Source organism: Ranitomeya imitator, chromosome 5 (assembly GCF_032444005.1).
Source record: "Ranitomeya imitator isolate aRanImi1 chromosome 5, aRanImi1.pri, whole genome shotgun sequence".
NCBI classification, from domain to species: domain Eukaryota; kingdom Metazoa; phylum Chordata; class Amphibia; order Anura; family Dendrobatidae; genus Ranitomeya; species Ranitomeya imitator.
The window spans coordinates 672,447,362-672,475,218 of NC_091286.1; the positions used below are offsets into that span (position 1 = coordinate 672,447,362).

General features: G+C 41.4%; 1 pseudogene; it reads left to right on the plus strand.

Annotated features, from left to right (window-relative positions):
* The first annotated feature begins 248 nt into the window (after positions 1-248).
* The window catches only part of LOC138638761 (cytochrome P450 2K6-like), an 89,331-nt pseudogene continuing 61,722 nt past the window's right edge, over positions 249-27,857 (plus strand).

Consider the following 27,857-nt stretch of genomic DNA (forward strand, 5'->3'; position numbering starts at 1 on the left):
ATAGAAAAAAACTCTCTAGAACTATAACTTTCAAAGCAATATGTCTGAATATCACGGATTTCACCATTATATTACGGCTCGTCTACAAGAAATTAATTAACAATGGGGAGATATGCAATGTTATTACTGGAGGAATTATTGAAAGGAAAAGTTTTGCAATATCTATAGATCTTCTTGAGTTACAATGCACCAGGTGACGTCAGTTCATGTTTTAAATATTTTCTCAGTATTTGCTGCTATATATAAGGCTCCGTGATAATATATTACAGACGGACTGAAGAGACAACAGGCATCCAGCTGTATTCTCTGAATTGCCTGGTAAGCAATTTAGTCTTTCAACTGGTTTCTATAACATTTAAAAATGACTTTAAATTGCTTTAAAAAATAAATATAAATTAATATAATATAAAAGTATAATTTCTTTAAAAAATTCACAAAGTAACTATGACAGAGTATCTAATGTAATCTAAAGTATGTAATATTCTCTGTTTATGTTATTCTTGCATTTAGCTACATTGTAAATGCATTTTCCTATTTATGGGAGAATATAAGCAGAGATGACTGATCATGTTCTTCATTAAAGCATCCCTGAAAATGTCGCATTTGATTCTGAATGGGAAGTTACAGATGTTGTCTGATTATCCCATATCTAGGAGCGCACTGCTCCTCTGCCTCCTGCTTGCTGCAGGGAAGGTCCGCTTCTCATGATTGACAGTTTAGACCAGAAGCATGGTGGCACCATTGGTCCAAACTGGGCACTTTCACAAGTTAGCTTTGCTTCTGCAACATCAGAGGAGAGCAGGGAAACAAAAATGGCCGAGTACAGCGATCCAGTTAGCTAAAGAACTACATGTGCAAGCTCCATAGCAAGGGTTTGTAAGTTTGTGCTCCTTAGCTAGTATACTGGCTGAGACCACACAGCAGCCATCTGGCTACTGGGATAGGGGTGGATTATTCTTAATTATACCAAAGGTATTATTCCTCTGTTTGTTAGGTCCAGGGACATGCACAATTCTTTCATACGAGCTTGTACATTGACTCTTGTTGCTTGTTAATTTGTGGAATGCCTGCTGATTACATACTGCAGAAGCTACCTGCACTTTACTAGTCCACACACCTTTGAGGACAAAAATGCAGGTTAAATGAACAATCGAACAGGAAGGGTTTACATCTCCCCACCTTTCCCAATCCTGTGGGAAAAAGACCCGAAAGGACGTTGTGGAATAGAAAAGGAATCTGCCTTTGTTTTCAGAGAGACTCTACAGGACATTACCCCAAGTGACCACTGCCCATCACTGAACCCACAAAGAAGTCTGGAGAACCCAGGTTAGGGCAATCAGGTCACCTTGCCACAACTCTCACTGTACTCGGTCAGCTTCCTAAGCTTGTCGCTACCTCCTCTCTGTGGGTGCCAGCCAAAATTGGGATGCTACTGGTTGGGGTAGTTGGCCCAGGATATGCAGAAGTCACTGAGGTTCTAAACCCCAGAAAGTCAGTGGTTCTAAGTGAAAGTCCTCAATGTTAGAAATATATATATATACATTTTTATGATGTTGGTTCTGCAGATTTACCACAAATGTCAGTTGAGTTCTTCCAATATACTGTATATGCCGAGACTAATGGAAATATAAATTAATAAGAGAACCCTAAAGTGTAATTATAGTTTTAATTTTTACTGAGGTTTTCACTGAGGTTCTAAACCCCAGAAAGCCAGTGGTTCTAAGTGAAAGTCCTCAATGTTAGAAAAAATTAGAGAAAATTACAAAAGAACAACCCAAATAAAATAAAGGCTATATATAAATCAGTATCACAATCATAAATATTGTGATATTAGCTCACCCGGGTGTCTTTTGAGTAAAAAGAAAGTGGAAACCACTTAAACCAAGAACCAAAACCAATCACCAAACCAATGGATGCACCAGGAAGACCAGACTGGATCGAAATATATTCCTTTATTAATTTATTATCAAGCAGCGATACAATATATAAAAAACTACAGTGCTGATAGAGACAAAGTGCTAAGTGCTGAACTATAACAGATTTCAGGGAAAAATAGTGGATATTAGTGGATATTACCTTAGGGCACCACGCCTTCCTGAGTACATGCACACACCCGACGCGCGTTTCGGAACTAAATTCCTTCGGCAGGGGGTTTGGTGATTGGTTTTGGTTTATGTTAGAAAAATATATATATATATATACGGTACATTATTATGATATTGGTTCTGCAGATTTACCACACATGTCAGGAAAGTTCTTCAATAAACTGTACATGCCGAGACTAATGGAAATAGAAATTGATAAGAGAACCCTAAAGTGTAATTATTGTTTTAATTTTTATTTAAATAATGAACAAACAAACAGTCCTGGTCGAGAAGAAAGCAGATTTTTTTATAAAATATATTTCACAGTTTCTTATCTTTCATGTGTATTATTGATTTATAAATAATAATTGAAATGACAGATACTCTTTATGGACAGCTTCGGAATAACTTTTTTTTAGCAACACTTACAGTAATTGTCCAATGTAAACAAGGCTTCATTCACAATGTTATCATTTCACACTTTAATAACTAGGAGGTAACTTATGTTCTTGATGTAAGTAAGTTGCATACATTGTACATCTTACATCTTACTTGTGGATTCAAGAGTCAGTTCTTCTAGGAGACAGTATCACACTCATAACAGTTGGCATTGGAAAACGTTTGGTCTGCCAAAATATCAATCATGAGTAGTTGTTTATCGAATGGGTTTAAATTACAGTAAAAATTAAATTATTACATTTTCTAAAAAAAAACGTGAGCATGGAATAATTAGAAAGTAATTATAGTATGCAACATTATGTTGATCTGCTCATGTTAAAGGGGTACTCTGGGGATATAAAAAAAATTGTACAGTAACTGCACTCATTGACTAATAAGATGAGACGTCCAGTGTATTATCTTTGTAACTCTTGTAATTCATTGTGACAACAGCTGCTCTTCATTGCTCACCCTTTTTTGGGACATTTCAGCAGGGTGCAGTTCCCTGCTGTTGCTATCAGTCAGTCTTCTGATAATAGCTGTTTCTCTGCAGAAAACAGGCGGTGTGGCCAGGCCACCATCTTTCCAGGCTGGCTATTCCTCACAGCAGGGAGCTGCACACTGGAGAGTGAGGTATTGCCCCTTACAGTGGGGGAGGTCAGTGAGGAGCAGCTCCTGTCACACTGAATTACAAGTGTTATAAAGATAATTTAACGGCTCTGGGTATCTCATAATTATAGTTTATAAGGCAGGGGCAGTAAAAATAATGTTTTATCTCCCCGGAGTTCCCCTTTAAGACACCAATTGTGTAAAGTGTGGATGAATGAAAGATTTAATTTGGTCTGCCAAAATGTTAAACATGAGTAGTTGCTTTTCAAATGGGTTCCATTTACTGAAAAACGTGAAATGATTACTAATCTTTCTAAAACATGTTGTAAGCATGGAATAGCTAGAAAGTAATTACAGTATGTAAAGTTAGGTTGACCTGCTCATGTTAAGTGACCAACTCTGTAGAATATGGTGGAATGAAAGATTTCTGAATCTCAATCCTACCAAATCCTGTGCTCATCAGTGGTTAGGAAGATGCATGTCATTAGCTATAAACATTACACTGCAATGAAGGACTCTTATTTCTCCACCACAGGTTCTTCTGAGGACATGTTGCCCCTCAATCCAGTCACAGTTCTCTTGTCCATTGTAACATGCATTTTCTTGGCAACTGTTATGTATAAACAGAAGGAACGTGTTCACCCAAATTATCCTCCTGGTCCAAAGCCATGGCCAATAATCGGAAATATTCTCAACTTGGATGTTCAGAAACCTTACTTATCATTTCAAGAGGTAAGATCTAGAGATCATTGACTTTTCATCATCTGTATATGCCTTCAAAGGCTGAGAATATCTTAAAACGGATGATAATACATACATTATAAAGCAATTGGTTGTCAATTGGTTGACATGGCTTAAGACAAATCACTTGATTGGCCATCTTGAAAGAACATAATGCTGGTCTGTCATCTTATACATATCTCCAGTGCCTCTTAGGACATCTTAAAGTTTAGTGGTGAATTATAAGGTAGACCTGTAAACAGAAACAGACCTATTTCTCATACTCATGTAGGGTTAAAATACCTACTTACTAGCATTACTCTATCACAGTGATACTACCCAAGGTAAGTAATTAGAGAAAGTAGCATTTGAGATCAGATACAGGCCAGATCACAAACTTACACCTATCTTCCACATACACAGACAGCAGAGTCATAAATAATCAAACAGGTATGTGACACACCCAGTAACAGAGTCTTAGCTTGAGAAGTGTTGGTTCCTCTGGAGCCCACCACTGAGCTCCTGCAGACGAATAGTAGACAGAGTGAAAGAACTGCATATCTATAGGTACTTGGAGATGCTTCAAGTAGGATTTATTGACAGTATTTAATATTCATTAGTTACACCGTGGTAAGTACAGTATTAAGTAACATTTTGGGTGAAAACCCTTCATGAGACATGTAGGCTATGTTCACTGCATATAGGTCAATGGAATTCAGGATGTGGCGTGGGATTTCCCCAAACAGGGACAACCAGGATCCAGCTGAATTAAGTCCCTCTCCCTTGATCCCCTTGACCTATATGCAGTGAACATAGCCTATACATCTGATTAAAGGTCTTCACTCGAAACAATATGTAATACTGTACTTACCGCAGTGTTTCACCAAAAAATGTGAATTGCTGGTCAATAAATATCTGAAGCATCACCAAGTACTTTTAGGTATGCAGTCCCTTTACTGTGTCTCTACTATCAGTCATAACTGGAACACGTTACTTAGGGTCCCTGCTGAAGGTTTTGCCAAGACTTTCAGTTATGCCTCTGATTATTAAAAATATTTTACACTGTTATTAATTAAGTCCAGCCCTTTTTCAAGTTAAAAATATAGTGATGGGATTGAGATTCTTGCGTATTAGAAGAAGCAGACTAATTCTTCAGTGTTGTAGTTTACAACTTAGCAACATATTTCAGGTGACAACTACTTGAGTATTTGCATACTTACAAACATTTTGAATTCCAAATCATTGAGTAACTGTAACCTTGCCTTCATTATGCCCTGAAAAATTAGAAAAGTAAAAAAAAAATGTTAGAAATACTCATTTTGAGTAAACTCCAACCTTCTGTGGTCCAGTTAAAACAGAACTGTTCGTTGTATGCACTTGCAGCTTGCAAAGACGTATGGTCCAGTCTACAGTATAAAGATTGGAGTTCAGGAGATGGTTGTATTGTCCGGATATGACGTTGTGAAAGAAGCTCTTGTGAACCAAGCAGAGATCTTCACCGACAGACCCAACATACCTGTTTTCATGGATTCTTCGAAAGGCAACGGTAACATTTATATGTTCTGCTATTATTCCTTTTTTATGCATCTGGTTGCAAAAATAAATATGTACAGATGGACAATCCATGGTTTTCAGCAATTTTTGCTTATTAAACGACTGCATTTTGGGTTGAATTCTGGCTCCTTATTTTGTGGGTGAGAAGCTATAACAAGCAAAAAATTTTCTTTCTGACAGTGTAGAAATGCATAGCAATGATTCATATGTACATGGTCGGCAATTTATATAGATACACCTGGGTGGGCCATGTATATGGATACACCTAAATAAAATGGGAATAGAGACTTCCGGTTCCGGCGCCGCCATGTGCAGACGTGTGTGAAGGAGCTCCTGTTACCTCCGCAGCAATCTTGCAATTACACAGAGCCCTGACACAAACCAGACATCGGGGGAGTCTCAGGACGGATCGTAAAGCTGTCACAACATGGACCGCTTTGTTATCAGAGGCACGGGGAAAGAGCAGGAGGATGAAGAGAACGGAGGAGACCTACAGAGCGGGAAAGAGACAATGGCGGCGGAGTCACAGACAGGTCAGATGCTGGGAGAGATAGAACAGGGGAAGGAGTCCCCAGCGATAGAAGAGAGCTATAGCCAACAAAATACTGCAGAGCTGGGAGACACATTAGAAAAGCAGCTACAGGCCCATAGCCCACTAAACTTTAAGCAGTTGGCAAAAGAAATGGCACTTTATCTGGCTGAGGACTTTAAACAGGCTGTAGCTGACATGATACAAGCTACCACTAAGGATCTGCAGAATAAGGTGATTCACCAGGAAAAGCAATTACAAGAGGCAGAGCAAAGGATATCTGAGGCTGAAGACAAAGTTAATCAGCTAGAGAAACAAGTTAATGATTTAAAGAAACAGTCCTCATACACTATGGATAAACTAGAGGATTTGGAAAACAGGTCCCGCAGAAATAACCTGAAATTAATAGGTCTCCCAGAGTCAATAAATACGCAGCAGCTAAATGACATCTTTGAGGTGGAATTGCCAAAGGAGTTGGGATTACCACATAAATGCAGAGTAGAGCGTGCTCACAGGATAGGCCCCCCAGAGAGTCTCCAGAACCTGGTGGAGGCAGAAATAAGCAAAACAACAAGGAAACACAGAGACCACGTCAGTCAGTGGCAAAGTACCTGAATTTCAAAGATAAGGAGGAAATACTCAGGGCTTATAAAGGAAGACGAGGACCACTGACAATCCAGGGACATAAAATTCTGTTGTTTGGAGACTTTTCGGCTGAGGTGACACGAAAAAGGAGGGCATTCAGCGAAATATGTACTCTGCTGTTCAGACGCAATATCAGATTCCAACTAAGTTACCCAGCAACTTTGCGATTTAAAACAAGAGAGGGCATGATGTGTTCATATACAGACCCCAAGGAGGCCATGGGATATATATCCCAGCAACGATCAGCATCTGGTCAACCCTCATCAGGCAATGGAAGTCCCCCGAGAGAGGTAGTGGGAGATGAAGCTGAAGAAGTGAGGGAGATGACCGGCCCTTATAGACTGCGATCGGAGATACTGACAGAGAGAGATAGTGGGAAAAATACAACGGCTAAAGAACAGAGAACCCCTGTGACAAGATCATTTAAAAAGAACCAGGCAAGACAAGTCGTCAAAGGAATAATCAACAATTGAGAGGCGGCTTTTATGATCAGCAAAAGTGTTCAGCTAAAGCTGGAATCTCTCACACGGCAATATGAATATGAAGATGGTGGTGGAGAGTGTCTCCGAAAACCTCCCCCTATTATTATATATTTTTTTTTTTTTTCTCTTCTCTCTCTCTCTCACTTTTTACAGGTACAACAAGACCGAATAGAGAATCTGGGGTGATGATCTCATCACGTGGCAGCTGGTAGAAAATCTGCGACTTCCGGTTTTACTGGTACTGAGTGATTTTCGCAAAAGAGAGACTTATGTGAAATTTGGACATTGATGAACAGTTTTGATTCACACATCGGGTGGATACATAATGTTCAAATTGAATATATTACTATGTTTCATACTAAAACCCCTTTTAGGGGAGATTTACCTCGTAAATGTTAATCTTGAATGAGGAGATTTTTGAGGGGGGGGGGGGGCGAGCCTCATATCCCTCTAGTTTCAACGTGGGAGAGGTGGAAGGAAACTGTTACTGCTATAGATATTGAAAACGCCAAAATGTCTATGAGAATTTAGGAAAAATATAAGGCGCTTTATGTTTTTGAAGTTTCAGGGTTGCAAGAAGTTCAGGGCTCAGGTATTAAATGTATATAACATTAGATGTTATTATTAAATTTAAAAAAAAAAAAAAAAAAGTAGGCGGACGGGAGACTGATCAGTTTGGTTTGGTTTAGTTAATGGCGGAAAAAAGAGAAGTCAATGAAGAGGTTAATGTGTGGGGAGGGGGAGGGGGGGGGAGGGAGAGAAAGAAGGGGAGGGAGGGAAGTAAATGTTCATGAGTCCACTTCTAATATACTAATAAGCTTACTACCAGCTGTGATGACATTGTTTGACAGATCATATCCGAACGGGAAGAACTCCACTAGATCTCGCAGAAGAAAATGCTTTGTAGTCAAAAATGGTTAGGTTAATAACTTGGAATATAAAAGGGCTGCGTTCACCGAACAAAAGGCTGATGATACTCCGTCACCTGAAAAGATTAAAAGTAGATATAGCCTTGCTTCAAGAGACACATCTGGATAAAGAAGATTTTTTTAGGATGAAGAAGTTATGGGTGGGTGAAGTCTATGGCTCTAGTTCATTAGATAGGAAAGCGGGGGTCTTAATACTTATACATAAAGCGCTGGCGCATAAAGTAACATCTGCAGAAATGGACCAGGAGGGCAGGTTGATTCATTTGAAACTCCAGATACACAATGACAGTATTAGTTTATATAACATATATGCTCCTAACGCAAACCAAAAGAAATTCTTTATGTCTCTACAGAATAAAGTGCTGACTGACAATAGTGACAACATAATTATAGGAGGAGACTGTAACGAAGTGCTTAGGGAGGAGGAAGACAGACAGGGGAGTTTAATGAGACTGAGTTTAGGTGGTGGAAGTAGACTTACAGGGAAAAAAGGCTATTTAGAAGACATGATAACGAATTGGCAGCTGAAAGACGCGTGGAGAACAACACATCCTATGGATCGGGAGTACACACATTACTCTCACGCACACAAGACATGGTCAAGATTAGACATGTTCTTTATTTCAGCCGCGCAACCTGCCCTACCCTCTCCTAGTGTATCCTCACCCACCCCCTGCAGACTGTGAGCCCTCGCGGGCAGGGTCCTCCCTCCTTATGTACTCGTGTGCCTTGTTATCTGCTCATGTTTAATGTATTTGTCTATATTTGCCCTGTATTCACATGTAAAGCGCCATGGAATAAATGGCGCTATAAAAATGTATAATAATAATAATAATAAATGTATAATAATAATATTTCAGACAAGGTATTACATAAAATGCTAGATACTAATATTGAGGACATGGTGATCTCGGATCATAGCCCTGTTACTCTAGATTTGGCTGACACACATCGGAAAGGGACAGACTATTTATGGCGTTTCCCAGAGACCATGACAAAAGATCATGATTTTGTGAAACGGATGAGGGAATGGTGGACGGAATTTGCATCTCATAACGGAGAACATAAATCAAATTCTAGATTATATTGGGAAACTGCAAAGGCGGTACTAAGGGGAAACATTATAGCTCACACACAGAGATTAAAGAAGCGCATAAAAGACCAGTTCTTAATGGCAAGCAGTGAAGTTAGGACCACGTATATAACGTATAAAAACTCACTGTTAGATGAGGATAAAAATAATTGGATACGAGCCAAAAAAAATTTTGAAGAGTGGGCGGAAAAAAGGGAACAATTATATAAAAGTAACTTGGAAATAGAGTTGAATAGATATGGGGATAAAGCAGGGAAAATATTGGCTAATCTAGCTAGGGGAAGATATGCTTATGCATCTATAATGGCAATTAGAGACTCAAGAGGGCAACGCCTGATGGACCCCAAAGATATAAATAAGGAATTGGGCAAATTTTACACTAAGTTGTACAAAGAGGAGGGACGACAGGACGTAGCAGGGGATGTATGGCTTGACAAAATTAAAATTCCCGGATTGACAGATGAGGAACTACAAGAATTGAATGGATGCATTACGGAAGAAGAAATTAGTATGGCAATAAAGCGGATGGGAGCCAATAAGGCACCTGGACCCGATGGATTTAATGGTTCTTTCTATAAAGCAATGAGTGAGCAAATAACTCCCACACTTAAAGATTTATATAATCGTATTTTACAAGGAGAAACTATGTCAGAAGTCATGAATACGGCTTACATAAAACTTCTCCCAAAGGGAGGGAAAGACTTAGAGGACCCCTCGGGTTATAGACCGATATCACTGATAAATCAAGATGTCAAACTCCTCTCAAAAATTATGGCAGATAGGTTGGCTAAAATACTGCCAAGATAAATATCGAAACATCAAACAGGCTTTGTAAAGGGAAGGTCAGCCGTTGCTAATATAAGAAAAGCCATGTTGTTGTTAGACATGGTTAGGAACAAACAATTGGAAAAGGGGGAGGATCCAGCAATGGTCACATTAGATGCAGAAAAAGCATTCGATAATGTGAGGTGGCCATGGCTGGGTCAAGTACTAGACAAAATAAACCTAGTAGGCCCATTTAGGCAATTTCTGGAGGTATTGTACCATAACCCCAAGGCAAAGGTATATACAACGGGGTTTCTTTCCGATGCCTTTGAGCTGAAGAAGGGAACAATGCAGGGATGCCCTTTATCTCCTTTGTTGTTTAATCTAGCAATCAAACCCTTGTCAAGGTACCTAACTGATCATAGCTCTTACAAGGGGATAAAGGTGGGAAAGGAGGTGGTCAAAACTGCTTTGTTTGCAGATGACATAATTTTGTTCATGAGAAATCCAGAAGAAGATCTCCCTAGGTTACTATTAGAGATTGAAAAATTTGGGGAATTCTCGGGCTTTCGATTAAACAAGACTAAATGTGAAATTCTGTTCATGAGAAATAATGTGAAACGTGGTCAGGGAAATAATATAATGGGCATCCCGAAAGCGACAGCATCTGTAAAATATTTGGGAATACATTTGGGAAGTTCGCCGAAACAAATATATGACCTAAATTATAAGCCTATTATTGACAAAATAGAGAAAGAATTGGAAAGATTGGGAAATCTACCCCTCTCACTACTAGGCCGCTGTCATCTAATTAAGATGACAAGCTTTGCGAGATTATTATATCCAATGCAGACTATTCCAATGCTAATCCGACACGTCGATGTTCTCAAATTGAAAAGGGCTTTCTCTAAATTTATTTGGAGGGGGAGAAAAGCGAGACTTGTTATGAGAACACTAATGCGTCCAAAAGAGGGAGGAGGAGTAGGGTTGCCGAATATTAGAGGGTATAATCTCTCGTGCTTAATGAGGAATGTAGTTGATTGGATTAAAAAGACAGGACACTATACAGATTATACACTAGAAACGGAATTTTGTGGCTCATGGGATTTGACAGCATTGCTTCACACGCCACTGTCATACTTACCACCAAATATTAAACACTCGGTTATTTGTAAAGACACTATTGCTACATGGAAAGCAGTAAGGAAAAAACTGAAAATGTCATGGAGAGTGTCAAAGCACCTGAATCCTTGGTCATTTCCAGCCTTTAAATTGGGAAGGGAAAATAAATTATTCATAGAATGGTCTAGAAAAGGAGTACAGACACTAGAAGATTTACTACATTTACAGGAAGGTCGGTGGCTGACGGGATCTGAGGTATTAGACAAATATGAGCTACCGGGATTCCATTTGATGCTATATAGTCAACTGAAGCATTATGTACTAGATCTCTTACAAGATGTAAGGAAGGAGGTTGACTCAGATGTGTGGGGAGACTTAGTCACTAAAGACATTAAGGAAATATCGATCTCCTCGATATATGGGTCGTTGAGAGATGTATTACGACCATCAGGGTCAGACAAAGTGTTTTGCAAATGGGAAAAATTCATGCAAGATGAAGAACTTGAGCATAAAATACTACATGGATGGAAATTGGTAAGGGAACATATCATAAATGAGCAATGGAGGGATAGCCAATTTAGAATAATGCATAAAATAATATGTGGCTTTAATATACCGCCAACTCCACAGAACCCTGATAGGCAGATGAGTTGCCCCAAATGTAGCGCATCAAGAACAGATATGGAGCATGGCATGTGGTCGTGTCCCAAGACACAAGAGCTTTGGACCATGGTTCAAGATATGTATCTACAGATGTGTGGGATTTGGGTAGACTCTAGCCCGATGTGCTGGTTGTTTCATTATACGACAGGCAAAACAAGAGGGGGACAGTTACATGATCTGTTCCATACTATTGCTTTGGTGACAAAACGTTTAATTTTGCAATATTGGTTGGCTAGTTTACTCCCAGGGATAAAAGAGATTAAAGCAGGACTAATGGCTGTCCTATATTTAGAAAAAAGAGAAGCAGAAAGGGATAAAGATAAGATGACGAAAAGATTTTTCAAAAAATGGAGAGTGTTCATAGAATCCCTATTGTCGACAGGGGAAATTCAAGAGATAATGAGGCCCTTTGTTAATTCAGATTGGTATTTGTTAGAAGATTTAAGTGGTAGTTTGGATAAATTAAAATTTGTCACATGATAAAGGCATCAGTTGGTGTATGTTCTAGATTTGATTGTCGGACTCCAATCATTGAAGTGGGTTAGATGTGGACATTAGGGGACATGTTAATATTATTTGTGTTATAAAGATTAACGAGTGTTTTATTTCTGTGTAATAATTTAAAGTAACACTTGCAATATGTATTGTACTTATTTGTTTAAAAAAAAAAAAAAAACAACCAATAAAAATGATGTTTAAAAAAAAAAAAATGGGAATAGTTGGTGATATCAACTTCTTGTTTGTGGCACATTAGTTTATGGGAGGGGGAAATCTTTTCAAGATGGGTGGTGACTATGGCGGCCGTTTTGAAGTTGGCCATTTTGGATCAACAGTTTATAAATGGCCCACCCAGGTGTATGCATATAAATGGCCCACCCTGTATTACATGGTAGGCTAAAGTTTACCAGAATTGGAGATCCTGAGTGAGGTTTTCACCCTGATGGAGTCCATATTTCCTAATAAGCATTTGGACTATGTATATTGTAATGGCACAAAACCAAGGAGAGCTGTCAAAAAGGGAAATCACAATGTAATGCCTTGCCCCAACTGGCCCCTATCTGGGCATATGTACTATAGTCATACATTTTTTCCCAGAGTTTTAATTTAAAAGAATCAAGGCTAAAATAAGCAAAAAACACAAAAGAAACAAAAAATGCAAATGTGAATGAGGGCTAAAATGCTTTGATATTTTGGGGGTTTTGATCAGTGATTACTGAATTTCACTGGCTGAGCCGATCGACTTTCCACATTGAATTCAATCTGTAGAGATTGGCTCAAGGTATGAACCGTAGACGTTTTTACGAGACCGAACGCAGGAGCCACGCAGGCTCAGCAGTCCACTGAGTTCTGCCCAGTTGTTCCAGCAGCCCTGGGACCCCCAAAATCAAGACCTCTACCAATCAATAACATGCAATAACTTATATGTCAAAAGTTTTTTTTAATATACATTTATAATAATTTTAATAATAATAATTTTATTTATATAGCGCCAACATATTCCGCAGCGCTTTACAAATTATAGAGGGGACTTGTACAGACAATAGACATTACAGCATAACAGAAATCACTGTTCAAAATAGATACCAAGATGAATGAGGGCCCTGCTCGCAAGCTTACAGACTATGAGGAAAAGGGGAGACACGAGAGGTGGATGGTAACAATTGCTTTAGTTATTCGGACCGGCCATAGTGTAAGGCTCGGGTGTTCATGTAAAGCTGCATGAACCAGTTACCTGCCTAAGTATGTAGCAGTACAGACACAGAGGGCTATTAACTGCATAAAGTGTATGAGAACATGATACGAGGAACCTGATTATGTTTTTTTTTGTTATGATAGGCCACACAGGGATAGTTTGGTTAATGTGTTTAGGCGGTAGGCCAATCTGAACAAATGAGTTTTTAGGGCATACTTAAAACTGTGGGGATTGGGGAATAATCGTATTAACCTAGGTAGTGTATTCCAAAGAATCGGCGCAGCACGTGTAAAGTCTTGGAGACGGGAGTGGGAGGTTCTGATTATTGAGGATGCTAACCTGAGGTCATTAGCGGAAAGGAGGGCACGGGTAGGGTGGTAGACAGAGACCAGGGAGGAGATGTAGGGTGGTGCTGAGCCATGGAGTGCTTTGTGGATGAGGGTAGTAGTTTTGTATTGGATTCTGGAGTGGATGGGTAGCCAGTGTAATGACTGGGACAAGGTAGAGGCACCGGTGTAACAGTTGGTGAGGAATATGATCCTGGCTGCAGCATTTGAGACATAGTAGGATGTTTAAACTATCAGGTTTAATTGGTCAATATTAGTTTAATAGAAGCCATTGGATTGCCCAAATTTAGTCAGTGGACTAAAGAGCAAAATTGAAAATCACTTACATTGTGAGGAAATGTTGTCTTACCCCTGTAAAAATGCCCTGGATTCTAAATATCTCCATCCTCTTTGTCCAATTTGTTGTGTACTTGCAGAGTAAATTTTCCTGTGACTGAACGTCTCTATCTATTTCACTGAGACCCATTTAATGCGATATTATTTTATACAAGGAAAGGATTTTGAGAAGATGTAAAATGGTTTATTATGTCTATTTCACAGGTATTGTCTTCTCTAATGGACATAACTGGAAAGCCATGCGACGGTTTACTCTTTCAACATTACGTGATTTTGGTATGGGGACAAGAGCCATAGAAGAGAAGATTAATGAGGAAACCAATTATCTAATGAAAATATTTAAATCCTATGAAGGTCAGAAAGAGTATCATTATACTGAAATGTATGTGTGTATGGCAGTGAGTGTTAAACGATTAATAATTCATGTCATGGCCATATCTGCTACACTGTACAAGAAAATACTAAACTAAAAATACAATAAAAAGCTCTATGAGCAAGAAAACAATAACTTTAATTCTTCTCCATACAAAAATATAACTTCTATAAAACTGCCCCTATGTACAAGAATATAACTGCTATAATACTGCCCCTATATACAAGAATATAACTACTGTAATACTGCCCCTATGTACAAGAATATAACTACTGTTATACTGCCCTTATGTACAAGAATATAACTGCTATAATACTGCCCCTATGTACAAAAATATAACTACTGTAATACTGCCCCCTATGTACAAGAATATAACTACTATAATACTGCCTTTACGTACAAGAATATAACTACTGTAATACTGCCCACTATGTACAAGAATATAGCTGCTATAATACTGCTCCTATGTACAAGAATATAACTGCTATAATATTGCCCCCTATGTACAAGAATATAACTACTATAACACTGCCCTTAAATACAAGACTATAACTACTATAATACTGCCCCATGTACAAGAATATAACTACTAAAATACTGCCCCCTATGTATAAGAATATAACTACTGTAATATTGACCCTAGGTACAAGAATATAACTACTATAATACTGCCTCTACGTACAAGAATATAACTACTATAATACTGCCCCTATGTACAAGAATATAACTACTATAATACTGCCCCTATGTACAAAAATATAACTACTGTAATACTGCCCCCTATGTACAAGAATATAACTACTATAATACTGCCCCATGTACAAGAATATAACTACTATAATACTGCCCCTATGTACAAGAATATAACTACTGTAATACTGCCCCCTATGTACAAGAATATAGCTGCTAAAATACTGCCCCTATGTACAAGAATATAACTACTATAATACTGCCCCCTATGTACAAGAATATAACTACTATAATACTGCCCCTATGTACAAGACTATAACTACTGTAATACTGCCCCCTATGTACAAGAATATAACTACCATAATACTGCCCCTATATACAAGACTATAACTACTATAATGCTGCCCCTATATACAAGACTATAACTACTATAATGCTGCCCCTATGTACAAGAATATAAGTACTATAATACTGCTCCTTTGTACAAGAATATAACTACTATTATACTGCTCCTATGTATAAGAATATAACTACTATAATACTGCTCCTATGTACAAAAATATAACTACTATAACACTGCCCCTGTGTACAAGAATATAACTACTATAATACTGCCCCTATGTACAAAAATATAACTACTGTTATATAGGGTTGAGCGAAACGGATCGGACAATTTCAAAAGTCGCTGACTCTTGGCAAAGTCGGGTTTCATGAAACCCGACCCGATCCTAGTGTGGGATCGGCCATGCGGTCGGCGATCTTTGCACCAAAGTCGGGTTTCGTATGACGCGTTCAGCGCCATTTTTATATATATATATATATATATATATATATATATATATATATGTCATTGAGACACATATATATATATTTATATTTACTTCAGCGCGATATAGCAGAAAAGCCGGCTATTCAATTGCGGGCTTTTCATTTCTCCTTCCTAAACCCGACATGATATGAGACATGGTTTACTGTTATGATCTTGTGGCCAGTTGTACTGTTATTATCTGGTGGCCTTGGAGCCGCATGGAACTTTCTCTGGAGTTGGTGGAAACTGTACTGACCGCAAATCCTGAACTTAACACCGCGACTAGAAGTAGCCGTGGGGTGTGCCTAAAAAATCCTAGACACCTCGACACAGCCGGAGGACTAAATACCCCTATAGATGGAAGTAGGAATTCTACCTTGCCTCAGAGCAGAACCCCAAAGGATAGGCAACCCCCCACAAATATTGACTGTGAGTAGTAGAGGAAAGACACACGCAGGCAGGAAACAGGATTTAGCAAAAGAGGCCACTTCTAGCTAAATAGGAAAGGATAGGACAGAATACTAAGCGGTCAGTATTAAAACCCTTCCAAAAAATATCCATAGCAGATGATACAAAAAATTCCACCATCTAACTAAAGATGTGGAGCGTATATCTGCAACTCCTGAGAATCCAACAAGACTGAGAAAACACTGACAGAATCTAAGCTGGACAAGAGAAAACAAATGAATAGCACAAAATTATTAAGCACACAGCATGTGTGCCACAGAAAAAACAAACAAACACTTATCTTTGCTGAATTGGCAGCAAGGCAGGAGGAACCAGACAAAGATCCAAAACCTCCCTGAACCATGGACAACTGGCAAGGACTAATGAATCCTGCACACCTAAATACCCCAGTCAGAACTGCAATCAGCAGATACACCTGACCATGACTGCAACTCAGGGACAACTGCATTACCACCTACAACCACTGGAGGGAACCCAAAAGCAGAATTCACAACAGTTTACATACAGTAAACCATGTCATATTCCCATTTTTTTGCATATTACACACTACTAATGTTAGTAGTGTGCATGTGCAAAATTTGGGCGCTGTAGCTATTAAATTTAAGGGTTAAATTGGGGGAAAAATTGGTGTGGGCTCCCGTGCAATTTTCTCCGCCAGAGTGGTAAAGCCAGTGACTGAGGGCAGATATTAATAGCCTGGAGAGGGTCCACGGTTATTGGCCCCCCTGGCTAAAAACATCTGCCCCCAGCCACCCCAGAAAAGGCACATCTGGAAGATGCGTCTATTCTGGCACTTGGCCAATCTCTTCCCACTCCCGTGTAGCGGTGGGTTATGGGGTAATGAAGGATTAATGTTACATTGCTATTGTAAGGTGACATTAAGCCAGATTAATAATGGAGAGGCGTCAATTATGACACCTATCCATTATTAATCCAATAGTATGCAATGGTTAAAAAAACACACACACAATATTGCAAAGTATTTTAATGAAATAAACACACAGGTTGTTGTTATATTTTATTCCACTCTCAATCCACCTGAAGACCCTCGACCTGTAACAAATTAAAAATAATAAACCAACAATATCCCATACCTTCTGATGATCTGTCACGTCCCACGATGTAAATCCATCTGAAGGGGTTAAATTATTTTACAGGCAGAAACTCTGCTAATGCAGCTGTGCTCATGCCAGTAAAACCCCAGCGAATGAATTGAAAGTAGGTCAATGACCTGTAGTTACCTTCATTCGCGGTGATGCGCCCTCTGCTGGATGTCCTCATATGACCTCGAGCGTGGGAACTTTTCTGACTGTTTTCCCAGCCTCGAGGTCATATGAGGACATAACACTGCTCCTATGTATAAGAATATAACTACTATAATACTGCTCCTGTGTACTAGAATATAACTACTATTATACTGCTCCTATGTACAAGAATATTACTACTATTATACTGCTCCTTATGAACAGGAATATAACTACTATAATTCTGCCCCTATGTACAAGAATATAACTACTATAATTCTGCCCCTATATACAAGAAAATAACTATTATAACACTGCTCCTATGTACAAGAGTATAACTACTATATTACTGCCCCTATGTACAGGAATATAACTACTATAATACTGCTCCTATATACAGGAATATAACTACTATATTACTGCTCCTATATACAAGAATATAAATACTATAATACTGCTCCTGTATACCAAATAATAATATTGCCACATAAACAGGAGAAAATCTAGCTCAACGAACTTGTGAGCAAACTTTCTTTTTTATTCATCAAAAGTGCTCAGAAGTTAGTACAGGATAAAACAGAATCAGTGATGCAAATTACATGATATGCACCATTGACGCGTTTCAGGTTACTACTCACCCTTAGTCATGAATATAACTATTATTATATTGCTTCCTTTGTACAGAAATATAACTATTAAAGTGAATATGTCACCTTCCAAAAATGTTATTTTCAAGTCTACAAATATACTGGTAATTTGCAGGTAAAGAGAGAAAAGTTACCCATTGATCCTCCCTGCAGCCACTCACTTCCAGACATTGGGGTGGTGCTGGCAGCTATAATAGTCACTACTCATTGCACGGTCTGCAGGTTGTTATCACTTTTGCGGCGCTTTGACTGACAGCCGACTCTGCTCACATACAATACACTGAAGCCACAGAGCCGACTGTCAGTCAATGCACAGGAAGAAGTGGTAACAGAGTGCTGACCGTGTAGTGATTGGTGACTTTTACAGCTCCCTGCACCGCCTCAGCAACTGGAAGTGAGCGTGTGAAGAGAGGATCAATGGGCAACATTTCTCATTGTGGAGAGTGACATACCGTCTCTGGCAGGCCAAGGTAAGGAGTCTTGTCCGCCGAGCAATGCTCCTCTGGGAAATTTAATATGCAAATTGCCTCTTCAGAGAGGAAGAGGACTTGAACTCTATAGCGCCACCTGTTGTAAGCAATAATACTACTAGTTGACCCTTCAGTCATATTACAAGTCTCGCTAACGGGTCAATAGTCACGTGTAGGATCTCTGCTTCCAATCGGTGATGCCATAGAGTTCCAGTCATCTTCCTCTCTGAAGAGGCAATTTGCAGGGAGGATGAAATTCCTTATTCTTCTTATAGCTGTGTTTCCTCTACGCCAGCCTACCATGATTTACAAGGTTACCAGTATATCTGCAGGTAAAGAGCATTTTTGTTAGTGACAGGTTCCCTTTATACTCTATTCTTTATTGCTTTTATACATTTTCTGTATTTAGTCTCGACAATAAATTCAGCCTAAACATTTTCTTACCGTATGTTTTTCTGTTCCTTTAGGTGAACCCTTCAACAACACCATGATAATGAACACTGCCGTCTGTAACATCATTGTATCGATATTATTCGGCCATCGCTTTGACTATGATGATCAAAAACTTCACAGACTTTTGAAATTAGTAATGGAAAATGCCAAGATTGTTGGTAGCCCCATGGCCTTGGTAGGTTTATTTTTCTCATAATGTTTTATGATAATGTAATACATTGTGCCGAGGTTGGCATGGATGCGGTGGGTGGTGAGGGGTCGGTGTCTTTGCAATATAGCACATAATAGGCTGCTATTGCGACATCATCACCCATTTTTATGATTCAAGTAAATTTTACTCTTCCTCACCATCAGCACTGAGCCCGTTACTTGGTGCAGTGGTCACATACTCTGTAGTCTTGATGAGACCACTGCAGCCTTGCAACTAAGACTGGTGGCAACGGCTCAGAGCCAGCAAAGGACCAGAGGTCGGTAGATACCGTAAATCTTTCTTTAATACTTTTGACAAGGGATAAGCCAGTGATTGCGAATGATAAAATGATTAATCCTGGAGAACGACTATTAAAATGGAACGCCATGACACCTGGATCTGTCCATTCCATTGCACCATAGTTGGTGGGGCCAAGTGCACAAGACATTACATACATGTTGGACTCTTCAGGCCTAGGGATTGACATTTTGAGAAAGACATTGACGTTACGGTCATAAGAACTCACAGACACAGGCAGAAATGTGTTGTGAATTCTGTGGCAGAGCTCCCTCCTGTGGTCACAAGTGGTACTTCGGCTGATTCTCTCTGTGAGCTTCCGTTGGTGGAGGAAAGTGGTACTGCGGCTTCTGAGTTTCCTTCCTCAGGTGATGTGGTGAAGTCGTTAGGTGCTGCTCTATTTAACTCCACCTAGTGCTTTGATCCTGGCCTCCAGTCAATGTTCTAGTATTGGACCTGTTTCCTCCTGGATCGTTCCTGTGGCCTGCTGCTCTGCATAGCTAAGTTCTGCTTTGCTATTTTGTTTGCTGTTTTTTTCTGTTCAGCTTGTCTATTTGTTTTTTCCTGCTTGCTGGAAGCTCTGGGACGCAGAGGGTGCACCTCCGTGCCGTTAGTTCGGTTCGGAGGATCTTTTTGCCCCCTTTGCGTGGTTTTTGTAGGGTTTTGTGTTGACCGCAAAGTTACCTTTCCTATCCTCGCTGTGTTCAGAAAGTCGGGCCTCACTTTGCTAAATCTATTTCATCTCTACGTTTGTCTTTTCATCTTAACTCACAGTCATTATATGTGCGGGCTGCCTTTTCCTTTGGGGTATTTCTCTGAGGCAAGGTAGGCTTATTTTCTATCTTCAGGCTAGCTAGTTTCTCAGGCTGTGCCGAGTTGCATAGGGAGCGTTAGGCGCAATCCACGGCTGCCTCTAGTGTGGTTGGAGAGGATTAGGGATTGCGGTCAGCAGAGTTCCCACGTCTCAGAGCTCGTTCTATGTTTTTGGGTTATTGTCAGGTCACTGTATGTGCTCTGACCTCTATGTCCATTGTGGTACTGAATTACCTTATCATAACAGTACTGGAGGCCCAAAGTACTAATGATTCTCAATAGAGGGAAAAAAGAAGTTCTGAGACCATTTTTTTTTCTCTGCACTGTGTTTTGCCTTTTTTTTCCCCTAGACATTTGGGTGGTTCAGGACACAGGTGTAGCGATGGACATTAAAGGTCTGTCTTTATGTGTGGATCAGCTCACGGCAAGAGTACAAAATATTCAAAACTTTGTGGTTCAGAATTCTATGTTAGAACCGAGAATTCCTATCCTGATTTGTTTTTTGGAGATAGAACTAAATTTCTGAGTTTCAAAAATAATTGTAAACTATTTCTGGCTTTGAAACCTCGCTCCTCTGGTGACCCAGTTCAACAAGTTAGGATCATTATTTCTTTTTTGCGTGGCGACCCTCAAGACTGGGCATTTTCTCTTGCGTCAGGAGATCCTGCATTAAGTAATATCGATGCGTTTTTCCTGGCGCTCGGATTGCTGTACGATGAACCTAATTCAGTGGATCAGGCAGAGAAAAACTTGCTGGCTCTGTGTCAGGGTCAGGATGAGATAGAGGTATATTGTCAGAAATTTAGAAAGTGGTCCGTACTCACTCAATGGAATGAAGGTGCGCTCGCAGCTATTTTCAGAAAAGGTCTCTCTGAAGCCCTTAAGGATGTCATGGTGGGATTTCCTATGCCTGCTGGTCTGAATGAGTCTATGTCTTTGGCCATTCAGATCGGTCGACGCTTGCGTGAGCGTAAATCTGTGCACCATTTGGCGGTATTACCTGAGCTTAAACCTGAGCCTGTGCAGTGCGATAGGACTTTGACCAGATTTGAACGGCAAGAACACAGACGTCTGAATGGGCTGTGTTTCTACTGTGGTGATTCCACTCATGCTATCTCTGATTGTCCTAAGCGCACTAAGCGGTTCGCTAGGTCTGCCACCATTGGTACAGTACAGTCAAAATTTCTTCTGTCCGTTACCTTGATCTGCTCTTTGTCATCATATTCTGTCATGGCATTTGTGGATTCAGGCGCTGCCCTGAATTTGATGGACTTGGAGTATGCTAGGCGTTGTGGGTTTTTCTTGGAGCCCTTGCAGTGTCCTATTCCATTGAGAGGAATTGATGCTACGCCTTTGGCCAAGAATAAGCCTCAGTACTGGACCCAGCTGACCATGTGCATGGCTCCTGCACATGAAGAGGTTATTCGCTTTCTGGTGTTGCATAATCTGCATGATGTGGTCATGTTGGGGTTGCCATGGCTACAAGTCCATAATCCAGTATTAGATTGGAAATCCATGTCTGTGTCCAGCTGGGGTTGTCAGGGGGTACATGGTGATGTCCCATTTCTGACTATTTCGTCATCCACCCCTTCGGAGGTTCCAGAGTTCTTGTCTGATTGCCGGGATGTATTTAATGAGCCCAAGTCCGATACCCTACCTCCGCATAGGGATTGTGATTGTGCTATCGATTTGATTCCTGGTAGTAAATTCCCAAAAGGTCGACTGTTTAATTTATCTGTGCCTGAGCACGCCGCTATGCGGAGTTATGTGAAGGAGTCCTTGGAAAAGGGGCATATTCGCCCGTCATCGTCGCCATTAGGAGCAGGGTTCTTTTTTGTAGCCAAGAAGGATGGTTCACTGAGACCTTGTATAGATTACCGCCTTCTAAATAAGATCACGGTTAAATTTCAGTACCCCTTGCCATTGTTATCTGATTTGTTTGCTCGGATTAAGGGGGCTAGTTGGTTCACCAAGATAGATCTTCGTGGTGCGTATAATCTTGTGCGTTTTAAGCGAGGCGATGAATGGAAAACTGCATTTAATACGCCTGAGGGCCATTTTGAGTATCTAGTAATGCCATTCGGACTTGCCAAATGCTCCATCAGTGTTTCAGTCCTTTATGCATGACATCTTCCGAGAGTACCTGGATAAATTCCTGATTGTGTACTTGGATGACATTTTGATCTTCTCGGATGATTGGGAGTCTCATGTGAAGCAGGTCAGAACGGTGTTTCAGGTCCTGCGTGCTAATTCTTTGTTTGTGAAGGGATCAAAGTGTCTCTTTGGTGTTCAGAAGGTTTCATTTTTGGGGTTCATCTTTTCCCCTTCTACTATCGAGATGGACCCTGTTAAGGTCCAAGCCATCCATGATTGGACTCAGCCGACATCTCTGAAAAGTCTGCAAAAGTTCCTGGGCTTTGCTAATTTTTATCGTCGCTTCATCTGCAATTTTTCTAGTATTGCTAAACCATTGACCGATTTGACCAAGAAGGGTGCTGATGTGGTCAATTGGTCTTCTGCTGCTGTGGAAGCTTTTCAAGAGTTGAAGCGTTGTTTTTCTTCTGCCCCTGTGTTGTGTCAACCAGATGTTTCGCTTCCGTTCCAGGTCGAGGTTGATGCTTCTGAGATTGGAGCAGGGGCTGTTTTGTCGCAGAGAGGTTCTGATTGCTCGGTGATGAAACCATGCGCCTTCTTTTCCAGGAGGTTTTCGCCTGCTGAGCGAAATTATGATGTGGGCAATCGAGAGTTGCTGGCCATGAAGTGGGCATTCGAGGAGTGGCATCATTGGCTTTAAGGAGCTAAGCATCGCATGGTGGTCTTGACTGATCATAAGAACTTGACTTATCTCGAGTCTGCCAAGCGGTTGAATCCTAGACAGGCTCGTTGGTCGCTGTTTTTTGCCCGTTTTGACTTTGCGATTTCGTACCTTCCGGGCTCTAAAAATGTGAAGGCGGATGCTCTGTCTAGGAGTTTTGTGCCCGACTCTCCGGGTTTATCTGAGCCGGCGGGTATCCTCAAAGAGGGAGTAATTGTGCCTGCCATCTCCCCTGATTTGCGGCGGGTGCTGCAAAAATTTCAGGCTAATAAACCTGATCGTTGCCCAGCGGAGAAACTGTTTGTCCCTGATAGGTGGACGAATAAAGTTATCTCTGAGGTTCATTGTTCGGTGTTGGCCGGTCATCCTGGAATCTTTGGTACCAGAGAGTTAGTGGCTAGATCTAGAGTTGAGCGACCTTGACCTTTTTAGAGTCGAGCCGGGTTTCGCGAAACCCGACTATCTCAAAAGTCGGGTCGAGTGAAATCGGCCGATTATGACGTAAAGTCGGGATCGACCGAAACACGAAACCCAATGCAAGTCAATGGGGCAGCATAGTCGGCAGTGAGTGGGGGCCAGGAAAACACCTAGAGTGCCCATTTTAATGTCAAAACCATCCATTCTTCTTAATGAAGCTTGTCAAGCGTAATTTACCTTATAATAATTGGAAGGCATTTGAAATTGGGGGTCATTTGGCTAAAGTTGTGGTGGGTAGGGCTGGTTCAAGTAATTAGTGGGCCCAGGAAATCTGGACCACGTCACGGCAGTGGAGCAGGGAGAGGTAAGTATTTCAACTTTGCAAGTGCTGTGAACCTGAGCAAGCAGGGGGGGCCCACTCGTTGGCATTGGCACTGGCACAGGGCCCCTCAAAGTACAGCGGTGTGTTTGCACGGCGGGGGCGCCTCCCACCGGCAGCAACACTTTTGCGTACTATGAGAGGCCCTGTGCCAGTGACGTCGCCAACTAGTATTCCTCCCCCCACCTGATGAAGGAACCTGCACTTTCATCTGCACCTTCCTCTTTGTCCCCGTGTAAGGTGGTATGGTATGCGGGAAGAGCAACCTGACTTTCAGCAGGGTCACAATGTTGTTGTGTAGCGTGCACGGGGAATGTTGCGTTATGGGTCAATGTACCAGCAGACTCATCTATCACTGGCTGGGCAATGGGCAGGATGAGGAGGAAACACAGATATAGGCCCAAAGAATAAAGTTGGCTAAATGCAGTTCAAAATTGCTAACACAGGAATAACCAGGGGGCATTGCAGTGGAGGACAACTGGAATGAGAGGCTGACACAGAGAGTAGGCCCAAATCAGTAAGTAGTCGAAATGCAGTTCAAAATTGGCAACCGTAGTAAACAGGCGGCACAGCTTTGTTCAGTGGAGGAGAACAGCAAGGAGTGGCAGACACCGATAGTAGGCCCCAACCCAACTAGTAGGCCAAATGCAGTCTAACATTAACAACTACTTAACGAGCGCCTGAAAACGGAATTTCAGGACAGGAAACCAGGAGAACAGCAAGGAGCGGCAGACACTGTTAGTAGGCCCCAAACCAACTAGTACGCCAAATGCAGTTGTTCCATTTAACCACAATTTAACGAGAGCCTGAAGATAGAAGCTCAGGAAAGGCAACCTGGAGAACACCTTGGAGTGGAACACACCATCTCTCTCCACCCCATACCCATTTTGTAGGCCTAATGCAGTGTAGTTTTCTACAACTACTAAACGAGAGTCGGAAGACCGAAGCAATGGCAAGGAAACCTGGGGAACACCTTGGAGTGTAACACACCATCTCTCTCCACCCGATACCCATTTTGTTGGCCTAATGCAGTGTAGTTTTCTACAACTACTAAACGAGAGTCTGAAGATCGAAGCAATGGCGAGGAAACCTGGAGAACACCTTGGAGTGTAACACACCATCTCTCTCCACCCCATAGCCAATTTGGAGGCCTAATGCACTGTAGTTTCCAACAACTACTAAACGAGAGCATTAAGATCGAAGCTCTGGAAAGGCAACCTGGAGAACACCTTGGAGTGGAACACACCATCTCTCTCCACCCTATACCCATGTTGTAGGCCTAATGCAGTGTAGTTTTCTACAACTACTAAACGAGAGTCGGAAGACCGAAGCAATGGCAAGGAAACCTGGGGAACACCTTGGAGTGTAACACACCATCTCTCTCCACCACGGAAGGGCTGATTCTTAGGAAGGAAGGCTGTCGGAAAGAAGCAGGGCGCGTCCGAGGGTGATTATATTCTTATTAGATATATACTCACCCTCGGACGCGCCCTGCTTCTTTATTTGTAATGAATGTTTATTTGCAATGTGGTTTTGACTTACTCTATTTTTTTGGTAAATAATGATTTTATTATTTTCATTGTTTTGCATCTTCTTGGCAATAATATAAAGAAGACGCGACAGGACAACACTCGGTGGATGCCATATCTGTGTGTTAAATTGAAAAAAACTTTCAGTTAACTACTTGCAGGAGAAAGTTATTGTAGCTGGTGGCCATTTTTAGTACTGTACCAGATTTTTGTTGTATGTGTTTGTTTTTAATGTTAAAATGTCTGCATTTGATATCTCTCCAGTATTTTCTTTTTTATAAGCAAAATACTTATTTTTATATTTTCTGATGTTGGTTCCAGGGGAACACGGGCAGCAGTAGACAGGTCAGTGGAGGCCTAGTGGAAGGAGGGACCGCAGACAGGCTTCGAAGCCCTAACATAATAAATTGGGCTGGCTGTAGGCAATTTAAAATTGGTTCCAGGGGAACACGGGCAGCAGTAGACAGGTCAGTGGAGGCCTAGTGGAAGGAGGGACCGCAGACAGGCTTCGAAGCCCTAACATAATAAATTGGGCTGGCTGTAGGCAATTTAAAATTGGTTCCAGGGGAACACGGGCAGCAGTAGACAGGTCAGTGGAAGCCTAGTGGAAGGAGGGACCGCAGACAGGCTTCGAAGCCCTAACATAATAAATTGGGCTGGCTGTAGGCAATTTAAAATTGGTTCCAGGGGAACACGGGCGGCAGTAGACAGGTCAGTGGAGGCCTAGTGGAAGGAGGGACCGCAGACAGGCTTCGAAGCCCTAACATAATAAATTGGGCTGGCTGTAGGCAATTTAAAATTGGTTCCAGGGGAACACGTGCAGCAGTAGACAGGTCAGTGGAGGCCTAGTGGAAGGAGGGACCGCAGACAGGCTTCGAAGCCCTAACATAATAAATTGGGCTGGCTGTAGGCAATTTAAAATTGGTTCCAGGGGAACACGGGCAGCAGTAGACAGATCAGTGGAGGCCTAGTGGAAGGAGGGACCGCAGACAGGCTTCGAAGCCCTAACATAATAAATTGGGCTGGCTGTAGGCAATTTAAAATTGGTTCCAGGGGAACACGGGCAGCAGTAGACAGGTCAGTGGAGGCCTAGTGGAAGGAGGGACCGCAGACAGGCTTCGAAGCCCTAACATAATAAATTGGGCTGGCTGTAGGCAATTTAAAATTGGTTCCAGGGGAACACGGGTGGCAGTAGACAGGTCAGTGGAGGCCTAGTGGAAGGAGGGACCGCAGACAGGCTTCGAAGCCCTAACATAATAAATTGGGCTGGCTGTAGGCAATTTAAAATTGGTTCCAGGGGAACACGGGCAGCAGTAGACAGGTCAGTGGAGGCCTAGTGGAAGGAGTGACCGCAGACAGGCTTCGAAGGCCTAACATAAGAAAAATGTCAATACAATGGTATTGACAGTGCCAGGCATTGAAGGATGTCAGCGCATAGACTAAACATTGGTGGAGCTGTGAGAGAAAATTTTGCAAGTGGTAGAGCACTGTTTGACCTGGGGGGGGGACTGTCTTGTGGCCGGCGGTACAGGCCCAGGGCCCCTCATATTACAACGGTGTGTCTGACGTTGGGTGCGCACCACCACCGCCAGACACTTTATTGTACTATGAGGGACCTAGTGGCAGTGCCGTCGACCAAAAGCGGGCACACCCACCTCTTCAGACAAACAGTACTCTCACGGGTGCTGGCGCCAAGTGGCGATACCACGGCCCCGTGTGGGGACTTTGGCCATTTAGGGAGGTGTTAACATGTCGGATGCTGGACAATCAGGTGCTGCAAATTACGAGATTGGAAAAGTCATTCAGAATAGTCCACAGGCAAGACCTTTACATAGGAAAGCTAGGTGTCAGCCGGGCAAGGTGGGGCAAAAGATTTCGAAATCCAGTTGTGGTTCATTTTAATGAAGGTTAGATCATCTACATTTTGGGTAGCCAGACGAGTCCTTTTTTCTGTTAGTATTGAACCTGCAGCACTGAATACTCTTTCTGATAGGACACTAGCTGCCGGGCAAGCAAGCTCCTGCAATGCATATTCTGCCAATTCTGGCCAGGTGTCTAATTTTGATGCCCAGTAATCAAATGGGAATGACGGTTGAGGGAGAACGTCGATAAGGGATGAAAAATAGTTAGTAACCATACTGGACAAATGTTGTCTCCTGTCACTTTGAATTGATGCTGCAGTACCTGTCCTGTCTGCGGTCATAGCAAAATCACTCCACAACCTGGTCAGAAAACCCCTCTGGCCAACGCCACTT